The 13,640-nt window shown below is 52.6% G+C and overlaps 1 non-coding gene across 1 annotated transcript; it reads left to right on the top strand.

Moving 5' to 3' along the window:
* Positions 1-3,620: 3,620 nt before the first annotated feature.
* Positions 3,621-3,707, top strand: LOC122496141. The gene has a single exon (XR_006300688.1). It is a non-coding gene; the product is annotated as a small nucleolar RNA SNORD35 (small nucleolar RNA).
* The last annotated feature ends 9,933 nt before the right edge of the window (positions 3,708-13,640 follow it).

Here is a 13,640-nt window from a genome sequence, read left to right as displayed (position 1 = left end):
GGACTTGCCACCTCCTATGTCCCGGGGTGCCCCCCAGTCCCTGGAAACCCAACACCGGAGGGAGGGAGGGAAGCATCTGCTACCAGCATGGGCTCTGAGTGCTGAGTCAGCCCGGAGCTGTAAGGTGAGTAATTGCCCTGTGGTTGCTCAGCTCTGACCCACAGTCTGGATCAAAGAAGAAAGCTCCAGAGCTTTCAGTCCTGCAGAGAGGCCCCCGGTCTGATGAATAGCGCCAGTGTCCTCATCTGAACCCTCTTCCCTTCCTCTTAGGGTTCCAGACCTCCCCGCAGCGCTGCACCGGCGACCTGTCTGGGAGGACCGTCCGGCCACCTGGGCCTGGGCCTGTCTGGGGGTCGGGGGCTGCGTAGGACTCCTGGTCCTGGCCGCTGTGCCTCTGGGTGCTCCCTCCCCGGCCGCCCCGGCTCCCTGTTTGAGCCCGGGAGAGAACAACAGCGAGGACACTGACGGGCAGGGCTTGGGGACCCGACTGCCTGCGTCAAACCCAGCCCCGCCACCCTCCAGCTGTGTGATCTTGAACAAGCGACCTAACCTGTCTGCGCCTCGTTTTCCTTACCTGTTAAGTGGGAATAATAGCTAATTCCCTTTGAGGATTACATAGGACACGACAAGCGCTGAGAATGGTGTCCGGCATACAGAAGGTGCTCCATAAATCCTGGTTCTGCAAGCTAATCATGCCGAGTGCCCGGGTGGGCGGCTTGAGTGCACGCCCTGCACAGCCGCACAGGGCCCCCAGCACTTCGGAGAGCCCTGGCCGGGCCTCCCGGGGGGCTCAGTCGGTTAAGCGTCTGACTTCGGCTCAGGTCATGATCTCACGGTTCGTGGGTTCCAGCCCCGTGTCGGGCTGTGCGCTGACAGTGTGGATCCTGCTTGGGATTCTCTCTCTCTCTGCCCCTCCCCTGTTCTTTCTCAAAACAAATAAATAAACATTAAAGAAGGAGGAGGAAGAGGAGGAGGAGAACCGTCCGTGGCTTAATGCTTTGCTCTCACTGTATTGAAGTTCTTAGTAATTTTCAAGAAGCGACCCCACTGTTTCACTCTGCCCTGGGCCCCACGGCTTAGGCAGCAGGTCCTGTGGCTCCCATTTATGGGGCCCCTCTGTGCCAGGTGCTACCGAGGCACTTTGCAGACGCAACCCCGCAGCCTTCCCTTTGATCTGACCAGCTTGGTGCTCTCAGATGAGGACACAGAACTCCCGAATGGCTCTCCCTAAAAGCTCACTGTGTAGGGGTGAGGTGTGGCCTCAGAGGCTGAGTGTCCCCCACCCCCCATTCCCCTCCCCGGTCTCTCTCCAAAAGCTTGCAGGCTGCCTTCGCCTCTGTGTCCCTGACTGGAAGCTTGAAGCTGGTCAGAAGGAGTCTGGGGTCGCTGAGATAGATTTGTTAGATTCGTCCGCAAAGGAAACATTATCCCAGATGCCTTCATTAAATTGTATACGGGTTTCTAGAGTAGACAGAGTGGGAGCTTGCGGGCAAGAGTCTGCTAACGTGCGTGGTTGTTTTTCCGGCCAGTGTAATATGCACGTTCGCACGTACGTTACCTGAATTAGCTGCCGACCCCTGGGAAATTTTACCCAAAATCCCCAGTGCTTGCTTCCCTTAAGGCATCAGCCGATCTGGCGACTCTGGGCCTTCGCCCCCAGCTAGCCCACGGGGCAGGGCTGAGCAACAGTTGCCCTAATTTTAAGGTGGGGTGTGGGCCTTGCAGCCAGCCAGGGCTCCCTCCCCTCCCTGGGGCTGATCTCAGTACCAGTTCGCTCTTAGGGTCTCTCTGGCCCCCAATACCATCAGCTTCCTGGGCCCTGCAAGCTTTGAGCTTGACTTCGGTCGCAACCCAGAGAGGAACGGCTGTCCACAAAGGACACTGGTCCGGGGTCAGAGGAGCCGGGTGGACCTCCCAGCCCTGCCCCTGCACCATGAGGCCAGGCAGAGACAAGACCACAGGCTTCAGAGCCAGACAGGCAAGCTCAAGGTTGATTCCCAGTGTCCCACCAGCTCAGTCTCTGTGACGCAGCGTGCGTGCGCTCACTCCTGTTCCTTCAGCTGTGACACGGGGACAGCAGTGCCCCCCTTCATTTGACCTGCTGCCACACTGCGCCTGGCACCTTGCCTTCTTTGTCTCCAGCCGTCCCTAGATCTCTGCTAGGTGTGATCGCCATGAGCCATTGAAACGGAGGCCGAGAGATCTCCCACTCACAGAACCAGTAACAGATGCTAAGTTAGGATCCAGCCCCCCACAGGCCTGTGTGGAGACCAGTGGCTTTGCTGTGTGTTCGCGGGGGGGGGGGGGGGGGGGGGGGAGAAGCAGCCTGAGGCAAACGCACTTAGCAGGGAGGCGTTCCGGTCCCTGACTCGTGGGACTCAGCCGAGGGCCCGGGGTGGGAAGAGAGGTGTGCATTAAGCGTCTTGCTCTGATTCCCCTTGTGCCTGGGGCAAAAGGAAGAACTGCCTGCTAATCCCGACGCCCATGCAGCTCTGCTGTGGGGAAGCTCCGGAGTCTGGAGTGGCCGGCGGGGGGCACATACTGTTCTTCCTCCGACGTCTGTGGCCCTGAGGTGGTCAGCAGCAGGGGAGGAAGGGGGTGACGGGGGCTGAGCAGACCCCAGGGAGCCAGTGGTGGCAGGGACGGTGGCCTCGGGTTCACCAGGTGAAGGCCTGAAAGACAGTGAGAGAGGCTGGGAGCCCAGGCGACCCACTCAGAGCACCTGGAGGACACCTGCGACTCCCGATCACATACTGGTCACATGTATGTGTATGCACGTGTGTGCACGTGTGTGTGTGTGTGCACGTGCGTGCATGTGCATGCATATGCATGTATCTGCATGTGTATGTGTGTGCATGTGTAGTGTATCTGTGTGTGCATCTGTGTGTATCTGTGTGTGTCTGCGTGTGCACGCGTATGTGTCTGAATATGTGTACGCGTGTGTATGTGTATCTGTGTGTGTATATGGGTGTGTATGTAGGTGTATGTTGTACATACGCATATATGTATCTGTAGGTATAGGTATATGTATATATGTATCTATTTATATATAATAACACATGCTTATGTATATATTTAGAAATACGTATGCATGTGAGTATATTATGTATATGCATATACCTGTGCACACACGTATACGTGTGTATATGCATATAATATGTATGCATGCTTCTACATGTACATATGCATGTAACATGCATATATATGTGTGTACATTGCATATATATGTATATATCTTACATACCTTGAGCCTTAGGATACAATTATCCAGTAAATGAAATTAAAAAGCCTTTGCAATGGGTGGAGGTGGTCGAAAGATACAAACCTCTGGTTATATAATAAGTAAGTCTTGGGAATGTGCGGTAGAAGCGAGACGACTATAGTTAACAATACGTATTATATGTTTGAAAGTTGCTAAGAGAGATCTTAGGGGCACCTGGGTGGCTCAGTCGGTTAAGCATCCAACTTCGGCTCAGGTCACAGTTGCATGGTTCACATGCTGACAGCATGGAAGCCCCTCCCCTGCTTGCTGTCTCTCTCAAAATAAGCAAATATACTTAAAAGAGAGAGAGAGAGAGAGAGTAGATCTTAAAAATTCTCATCACAAGGAAAAAAACTTGTGCAGATGATGTCTCTTCCTCACGATGGTCTGCGGGTGCCACTGTGGGCAGAGCAGATGATGCCAATGGCCCAGCTGATGCCAGGAGGAGGGAGCAGGGAGCCCTTCCGGGGGCGGGTGTATCTTTCGGCTTGTGCCTGCTGAGACAAGGGGGGTCCGCTATGACAGCTCGTCACCTCTGCCCCTTAGCCACCTTGGCTGCACTCTGTCATAACTTCACTTCTCCCCCTGCCCCCACAGGGGAACAAAAGAAAATCGTGACCACGTGTGGGGATGGGTGTTAAGTAAGCTTATGGGGGTAATCATTTCTTAATATATATGTATGTACATTGTATACCTTAAAGTAACACAATGTTGTATGTCAATGATCTCAATTGTAAAAATAAATCAATAAGTACACAATGCTTAAAAGCCTTTGTATATCTTAGTACTGAACGAGGCCTCTGAGGAGGGGTTAGAAATCTTGAAAGTGGGCCTCGTGCCCTGCTGTTAAAAAGGCAACATACAGAGAAAGACAGATACCATATGTTTTCACTCTTATGTGGATCCTGAGAAACTTAACAGCAGACCACGGGGGAGGGGAAGGGAAAAAAAAAAACAAAAAAAGAAGTTAGAGAGGGAGGGAGGCAAACCATAAGAGACTCTTAAAAACTGAGAATAAACTGAGGGTTGATGGAGGTGGGGGGGAGGGGAAAGCGGGGGATGGGCATCGAGGAGGGCACCTGTTGGGAGGAGCCCTGGGTGCTGTATGGAAACCAATTTGACAATAAATTTCATATTTAAAAAAAAGATAAAATATAGAAAAAAAAAAGGCAACAGACGAGGTGCCCGGGTGGCTCCGTGGGTTAAGGATCCTGCTCTTGGTTTCGGGTCAGGTCATGATCTCATGGTTCGTGAGATCGAGCCAGGTCGGGCTCTGCACTGAAACTGCGGAGCCTGCTTGCGATTCTCTCTCCCTCTCTCTCTGCCCCTCCCCCACTTGCGTGCTCTCTCTCTATCAAAATAAACAGCGAAAAAATTAAAAAAACAAAAAAGCAGGCAGCAGACTTTCCGACGAATACAATCAGAACTGGCTCTGAGACCTCGTTTCACCCAGCAGCTGAGGCCCAGACAGAAGGAACTACAGACACATAACCTCCTGTTTCATTTTTCTATTTCTAGGTGACTGCCAGTTATGGCTGGCAGGGACCGTTCACATCCGCCTCCCCCTCTAGTGTGGGCGCCCCCCCCCCTTGCAGACAGCAGAGTCGGGCGACGGGGCCTGGCCCCCTCCGCAGCGGCCTCCCCACGGAAAGGCAGGTGCCCCTTTGGACGCCCGACCTGTTCTGTTTCCTCTTTGGGAGCTCTCGTGAAATAAGGCACCTTTTCAACCAGCAGCAAATGAAACCACGTGTAGGATTCCGGGGCCACTGCGTGAACGCCCCCGCAACGACAAACGAGCGAGATCTAGAACCAAAGCTGAGCTCTGAGCTTGGGGACCCGTGTCTGCAGCCCTCGCATCGACGTCCCGCTCACCCAGAACTGCCTGCGGGGATGTGCAGGAGAGAGGATGGTGAAGGAGGGAAACTTACCCTCCAGGGGTTCTGGGCCTCAGAAGGCAGGTGGGTGCTGAGAGCCCCTTGGCCTCCCCTTACAGCTCTCTGAGGCTCACGTGCAGGTACAAAGAATCTTCCAGAACAAGGCTTCCCAGGAACCCCCAGGCAGCTCTCCTCCCAGGGCTCTAGCCAGCAACAGCTGGTGTTTCGGCAGCTGCCCCAGAGGGAGTTTTCGGATGCCAGGAGAGCCTTCCCGCCAGCAGCCTTTAATTAAGAGCGCCAGGATTACAGTCGCTAGGAGTCAAGAGGGCACCCCTCTTTCCTTAAACTTTGCCAATTTGAGCACAACAGCCTTTTCATGGGTAACAAGGGACCGTTTTGTACATGCTGACTTGTCTCAGGAGAGAGCTGTGGTCTGCAGAGAGAGATCTAGAACTCTAGAGCTCCCGTCACGCTTCTTACATTTGCTGGGAGATCACCGATCTCTTGCATCCGTTAGCAGAGTCTGGCAAGTGGCGGGGAGGTGGCCAGGATCCCCTGGTAATTTAGCGACAGCTGCAGGATCACCCTTCTAGCACGGCAGGCCACGTGGAGCCCGCCTGAGCCGACGTGTGGGGGCTCCACATGGCGTTATCATAAATAAGAGGCGTGAGGCTGCTTCACACAATGAGCCCCCTCTGACAGTTCCCGTAAGCTTCCCTCTGTCCCGAAACCCACACCTGGTGACACTGACGTGCCTGGAAAGAAAGAGACATGAGCACAGACACCAACCCCCGCCTCTCTTCTTCTCTTCCTTCAACCTTAGCTCAGACTCGCACAAGGCACCTGCTATGCGCTACACCCCGTGCAGAGAGTTGAGAAGGCCCAAGGTCAGCAGAGGAGTCAGGAAGCAAGCACACCCTGCGTGTCTACGGAGTGGTGGGCATTGCAAGCTGAACACACACAGATTGAGAGGCTCAGACGCTTCTCTGCTTTACTCACGGCCGGAAAGAGTTGTGAACTGTTCACAGCAAGAAAGCCAGTCTCCTTCTAGGCGTGTGGCCAGCTGTAGAAAGCCGATGAGAAATGAGAGGGGGCTGGGGCGCCTGGGTGGCGCAGTCGGTTAAGCGTCCGACTTCAGCCAGATCACGATCTCGCGGTCCGGGAGTTCGAGCCCCGCGTCGGGCTCTGGGCTGATGGCTCGGAGCCTGGAGCCTGTTTCCGATTCTGTGTCTCCCTCTCTCTCTGCCCCTCCCCCGTTCATGCTCTGTCTCTCTCTGCCCCCCAAAAATAAATAAACGTTGAAAAAAATAAAATAAAATAAAATGTTTAAAAGAAATGAGAGGGGGAATTAGGGGTAAGGGTGTGTGTGTGTGTGTGTGTGTGTGTGTGGAGGGACCTGGGGCTTCTTGACGCTATACTCATTGCTTCCTTATTTTCCTTTGCAAACTCTTGGGGCCTTTGATGACACGCTTAGCCCAGTTGCATGGCGTCGATACAAGTTACCTCTTCGATTCTCAGTTTTTCACAGGGAAATGGTGACAGATGTCCTCATTTTGACAAATAAGAAAATTGAGGCCCCCAAAGGGTGTATTCCTCACCTGAAGACATTCAGAAAGATGATGAGAAAGCCAGGAATACCAAGAACCTGCCATAGGGCAGACACGTGGGTTCAAGCCCAGGAATTCCCGTTACCCCCGCTCTACGAACCTGCCTCTCCGATTCCATTTGGGAAGCCAGGCGTGACTCAAATCGTATCGTGTTTGAAGAGAGAGAGTCCTGACGCTTGCTCGTCTCTTTACAAAGGCGTGTACTCATTTATTCACTTATTCGTTCGTTCGCCAATTATTTGTTGAGTGTCTGCTACGTTCCAGGCATGGCACTCGTTACTAGGAATTCACTGGTGACCAGAAAGAGACACTGTCCCGGCCCTTATGAAGCTGACCTTCTAGAGGGGTGACAGCCAGTAATCGGTTAACCATAATCGTGAGGGTCAGCTGCGAACTGAGAGCCACGGCCGGAAGGAAGGGAGCTGAGGCCAGTCAACCCAGCTGGGTCCAGGAAAGGTTTCCCGGGGAAAGTGAGGTAGTCCTGGGGTCCAAGGTAAGGAGGAGTTCCCTGGATGAAGGCAAGGACCAGGGAAGGACCTGCTGCTCAGGGGGTCTCCTCTAAGACATCCCCATCTGCCTGTTCACAGGCATCTCAACCCCATCCTGACCCAACGTCATCGCCCCCGAATCTGCCCTCACCTCACTCAGCGAAGAGCTGTCTCGTCCTTAGTCCTCAGGCCAGAAGGCCGGAGACATCTCAGACTCCTTCCTGCCCTCACACCCCGACTCTAGCAATTACCAAGGCCTCTCCACTTTTATCCCGTATTTATCAAATCTTTCCCCTTCTTCCAATTCTCTCTACCAAGGCTCTGCTGGAAACTTAACCTTTCTTGGGGCGCCTGGGTAGCTCAGTCGGTTAAGCGTCCGACTTCAGCTCAGGTCACGATCTCGCGGTCCGTGAGTTCGAGCCCCGCGTCGGGCTCTGGGCTGACCGCTCGGAGCCTGGAGCCTGTTTCCGATTCTGTGTCTCCCTCTCTCTCTGACCCTCCCCTGTTCATGCTCTGTCTCTCTCTGTCTCAAAAATAAATAAACATTAAAAAATTTAAAAAAAAAAAAGAAATTTAACCTTTCCATTGGGAGTGGGGAAATACTGAAATTACATCATTCGACCCTAGAGACACTGGGATGAACGAGTAGGCATAATCCCTGCCCTTTTAGAAGGTTGAGCAGAAAGTCAAACATTTTTCCATTGGCTTTCTGACGGCCTCCCTGCCTCCAGCCTTGTGCTCTTGACTCCAGACTCCACACTCAGCTAGAATGGCCTGTGTGCGATGTGAACCTGACACAGCCCATCCCCCCTCCCCCCTTCTCCACAGAATTCAGTCCAGTGATCTTAACAACATCACCCGGGGCCCTTCCCCTTTCAGGGCTATCACCTGCCCGTGCCCAGACCACATCTGAAAACAAAGACCCGCAAAATGTCTCTTCAAGAGCTATGTGCGTGAAGGGAATAAATAGATTAAGGACTATATACCCTTGGGCACTATTTAGTAGCTTTCTCATTTCGACTTGTTTCTCCTTTCGCCAGGTGACATGCCATACATTAGACACTGGGAAGGGATAAAAATAATAAGTCGCAGGCAATGTCAGAATAGACCAGTGGAGGAGCGCCTGGGTGGCTCAGTCGGTCGAGCGCCCGACTTCAGCTCAGGTCACGATCTCCCGGTTCGGGAGTTCAAGCCCCGCGTCGGGCTCGGATGCGGTCAGCACAAAGCTCGCTTCGGATGCTCTGCCCCCCTCTCTCGCTGCCCCCCACCTCTCTGTTTTTCTCAAATGAATAAGCATTGGGAAAAAAAATAGATGGCTGGAGGAGGATGAGTGTTTTGCTGAATCCACTGTGGGATTTTCCTGCTTTGTAGTTAGAGACAAACTTAACCCTTCCTCTGCCTGAAGGCACTGTGGCCGTCAAAAGCCTAGAGGCTTATAGCTAAAGTGGCCCAGAGGTGGTGGCCCCTGTCAGCTCTAATCGCCTGAACGAAAACACTTCACCCCTGTCTACTTCGCACTAATCTCAGGAAAGGCCTGAGGTCACCTTTTCAAACCTCAAGAGTAGCCCTCCAGAGCTGCTCCCTTTCCAATTCAGGAACAAATATGGAAAGGCCCGATGGGTGTTCCTGTAACCGTATGTACGATTTTCATTTTCAAATCGGGAGGATGATCCTTAGCTGGGAAACCTTTTTAAAAGCAGTTGCAAATGAATTGTTACTTACCGATTTTTTGTGTTTAAAACAACGCGTACAGTTTTCAACTCGGCATCTGCCAGAGAGGAACATCAGGGTCAGAGCGCTCTAGTGCACAGAAGGAACCCAAATTGGACTTGGACACGTCTGGATTTGAGTGCTGGATGCATCACGCCCCAGCTGTGTGGCCTTGGGCAAGTTACCCAACCTCTCTGAGCACTGTTTTTTTCATATCGAAAGGACTCCTATCTATCCATCCACGAAGTATGGTTTGCGGGTATAAGGGCACCTGGAGTTCACACAGGGAAGAACTGATTCAAGGCCAACGGGAATCCAAATCCTTCATTCTCTAGAACTGATGAGCGTTCCTCTACTGGCTACAGTTGACTACCATGTGGTGTGTGTGCTTCAACCTCCAAATCCGGCACCCATAAAACTTTTCGCCCTGGGCCTAAGGGTAGCCTCAAAATTCTTTCAATGTCCACTCAATGCAACGTCGGCCCACCAGTTTGAGGCCCCATGAGAGGAAACATATCACCATGTTGGCCCCTGACCCTTATCAGCCCAGAAACCGTGCATGACAGAGGCTCAGTGGTGGACCGAGGGAAGCAGGAACTGGCCTTTCTCTGGGTTTTCTCTGTCTTCCGTTTCTAAGACTGAAGACTCACAGGCCATCAGGGCTGAACCAGACTGCCCAGCCTCCTCAGTTTACAGGCAGGGAAACTCAGGACAGAAGAAACAAGATCTTCTAGCAAGCCTTCCTTCGGACGTCTGCTTTCTCGGACTAGCCAACCATCTGGTAACAACAGCCAGGAGACTTCGTGCTGTGCGTTAGGGCTCTCTGACGACACAGGGAGGCTCAGATCCTCAAGCCCAAGACCAGTCCTGGCTCGTCCTGTGGCACCCAGTCTAGCGGACGTTGCCCAGGTTCCAGGAGCGTCCGGCCAAGGCCAAGGATGAGAACGACCACAGTGCCTCCCATCCCAGTGGAAACGCCAGCGTTAGAGTCAAAACTGCCAAGATGTTTGCTCTGCCACTGAGACCCGGAGGGAGCCTGGAGATTTCAGCCAGTCTGGGCCTCCCTTTGGGCCTTCCTCACCTACAAAACTTTAAATAAACTTGAAAATAATAAGAATAAAATAAACGTAACCATCGCAATCAGACTGAACTCACATATTTGTCTCCCAAACCACTTTGCCTGGTGCATTTCACTCTGCTCGGCGCAGGGAGGAATTTCCCTGGAGACCCATCCCTGGCCGCATTCAAGCAGAGACTAGATCATCCACGGGTCCGTCCTGCTGTTTCCAGGATTTCTGTACTTTGCCGAGGAGCTTCTAAAACCCTTTGAGAGCCAGAATTTCTGCAAATCTTTGATCTGTCCATCTGGGTTGCTGCCCAAGGAGGGTTAGGAGATGAACTGTGGAGAAAGTTAATTTAATCTTGTGAAGAGCCAGGAAACAGAGCAGGGCTGTTGCCAGAAAGACTCAGTGTAGTCAGAAGACAAGACTTTCTCATTCAAAATCGCCCACGGCAACTCCATCCTTATTAAAGTGGAATGTAAAATCGTAACGTGGACATTGTTCCTATTCATAAAGGAGCTTATAAAAATGACTTCAAGGCAAGTTCACTGTCCCTCTTCACTATGGGGGCCATTCCACTGCCTCAGTAATACTGGGGATGTTAAGAGAGACTTACTGGGGTCACAGAGCTGAGGATGTCAGAAGACACGGGCGTGACGCACGGACTGGCTCCTTTCTGATTACCTAACCCCAGTCATTGAACCCTAAAGCCCAGAACTTTGGGAAGTGGGAAAACGCTTGCGTGAAAAGAAAAAAATAAAAGTTGACCGCAACTACCCTCGGTTTGCTTAACAGTAGACCCAGAGGCTCTTCCCGAGAAGGGTCAGCCGTGCCTTGTGACCCAAACAGTCCCGAGCAAGGGCGGGCAGAACCTTGACGCCCTCCATGGCTTCAGCCTGCTGCGCCTGCCGCGGAAGTGAGTCTATGGCCCCAGCCCAGGCTCAGATTTCCCAGCTGACACGACCAGGGTTCCACCTGAAATCCTAATTGGGATCTAAATCACCCACTGGGACAGGTGCTCCCGCCAGGCCTCAAGCCCCGTGCCGGGTGACTCAACATGGTGCCCCTTGTGTGGGCCACACGCTGTAACACACGTGCTTGTCCTTGTCTGGTCCTCTGGTCCCCGGTAAGTCCAGATTCATTCTCCCACCTGAGAGGTCTTCAGAATTTGAACGAGGGTGGCTGAACAAGTTGTAGTCCCCAGGCCTGGAGGGTGGTCCCTTCAGGATGGGCTCCGGCTTGCAAAGAGCCTAGCTCTGGGTACCCCCCGCCCCAGGGGCTCCAGCTGAGGTCAGAGCTGGACGCCACTATTATTCCCACAAGGCTGCCCCTGAGGCCTGAGGGTTTTGGCATCATATCTTTGACTTCTTCTCATCTCAACCCCCAGACCTTTCGGCGAGGGATAGAGCAGAAAGCAGTCTGTCCTCCAGTCTGGGATGAGAATGAGGGCATCGAGCTCCTCAACTCCGGTAGGTGAAACACAAAAGAAATTCAAAAGAAATTCAGCTCTGTAGTGGGGAGGGTCCCAAAGTCCTACAACCCGAGCAACCGAAAATCCCTATTGTTTTCAGAGGAGATGTGCCAAGGGCTTGGGAAGGAGGAGCAAACGGGCTGCTCTGGCCCATCCCTGAGATAGAAAGAACCACCAGGCACTTTCCCTGCCGTCCCAGCTGACTTGGAGTATCTGCACACCGGTCACCTCAGCCCGTGACATAGTAACACGTCTCCACCCACCCCCAGTGGCCCCAGCTCCTAATACACACACACACACACACACACACACACACACACACACACTGTGTATGTTTGGGAGGTGCTCCCATCCGGGGCCCTGCAGCTGCCGGTGACCCGGCTGAACTTCAGGGGATGCAGCAAGCCTCGAGGTTGAGGGTGATTCCTGCATGTGTGTGCAGGGCCTTCCCCGGAGCAAAGGGGCTACAGCCCTCCCCAGATTCCCAAAGCAGGATCTGGGGGGCCATAGACACTAAGGAAAGTGAGTTTCAAACAAATATTCTCAAAGCACTCTGCAAATTGAAGAGTCTGGGGATATAGTGTTCTCTGAACTGACTCAGTCTCTGAATCTACACGTTTCCTCTCACCTAGTTGGCAGGTAGCTTTTACTTTTCAACGGAGGCACGTGCCCTCAGTCCCTGTCCTGTCCTCTTGCTTTGCTGTGGCTGCGTCCTAACACCCTCAGAGCCAGAGGGTAGGGACTCACCCGGCGGGTCTTGGCTGCAGGAATTAGGACTCAGCCCATCTGGCTGGGGGTGGGGTGGGGTTTCAGGGTAGGGAAAGCACTCTCAGCATGTGTGTGTTTATTCCCTAGGATCCGGATTGCTTGTGATGACATCTTAATCCCACTCTGAATCGGCATTTACACCAGTAAAAAGTCGTGTACAGAAAAGATCACTAAAAACCTGACATACATCAGTGTTAAGAGGCATATCGGACATCTGGGTGGTTCAGTCAGTTGAGCGTCCGACTTCGGCTCAGGTCACGATCCTGCAGTTCATAAGTTCGAGCCCCGCGTCAGGCTCTGTGCTGACAGCTCAGAGTCTGGAACCTGCTTCGGATCCTGTGTCTCCCTCTCTCTCTCTCTCGGCCCCTCCCCTGCTCACACTCTGTCTGTGTCTCTCTCTCTCTCAAAAATAAACAAACATAAAAAAAAATTTTAATATTAAGAAACATAAGCCTGCTTTTATGGAGCTGGAGTAGGCTCTTCCCACGTGTATAACCATAACCATAGTAATCCCAGGCCTGCGTTAACAAAATACCACAGGGGCCCCTGGGCGGCTCAGTCGGTTGAGCTTCCGACTTCAGCTCAGGTCATGATCTCACGGTTCGTGAGTTCGAGCCCGGCGTCGGGCTCTGTGCTGACGTCTCAGAGCCTGGAACCTACTTTGGATTCTGTGTCTCATTCTCATTCTCTCTCTGCCCCTCCCCCTCTGTCTCTCTCTGTCTCCCAAAAATAAATAAATGTAAACAAAATTGTCAAACGCCCCACAGATTGGGTGGCTTAACTAATGGAGATTCCTCGTTCACAGCTCTGGGGGCTGGAAGTCCAGGAACAGCATGCCGGCAACGTTGGTTTCTTCTGAGGCCACTCTCCTTGACTCGTGGATGGCCATTTCTCCGTGTTTTCCACATGCACACCGTCTAGTGGCTATATGTCCCGACTTCCTCTTTTTATAAGGACACCAGTCATATTCGATTAGGGCCCATCCTGAAGACCCTACTTTACCTCAATATATCTCTTTAAAGACTCTCTTCCAAATACAGCCCCATACTAAGGGTAGTGCAGGCTAGGGGCTTCAATGTATGACTTTGGGGCATGGGTGGGCCTAGTTCAGCCCATAAAACGTGGCTGTAATATGTGGGGACCCTCCCTTGTGCCAGAAGGCCCTATGTGGCACCTGCCCTGTGTTACTCTTATCCTCACGAGACTCGCGAGCTCAGGAACATTGTAGCCCAATTTACAAATGCGGAAACTGAGCCACGTGGTGAATCGGCGAGTTCAAAAACAAATATTTATTGAGAATCTCTTACCTGCTAGGTACTAGGAGTGTAAAGAGAAAAAAAAAAACAAACCTAGCTCCTACCTTCCAGCAACATGCGGTCTGACAGGGGCAGCCTTCTGT

Source organism: Prionailurus bengalensis, chromosome F2 (genome assembly GCF_016509475.1).
Source record: "Prionailurus bengalensis isolate Pbe53 chromosome F2, Fcat_Pben_1.1_paternal_pri, whole genome shotgun sequence".
Classification (NCBI taxonomy): Eukaryota; Metazoa; Chordata; class Mammalia; order Carnivora; family Felidae; genus Prionailurus; species Prionailurus bengalensis.
The sequence above is the reverse complement of the archived record's forward strand: the minus strand, read 5'-3'. Positions and strand labels throughout refer to the sequence as shown.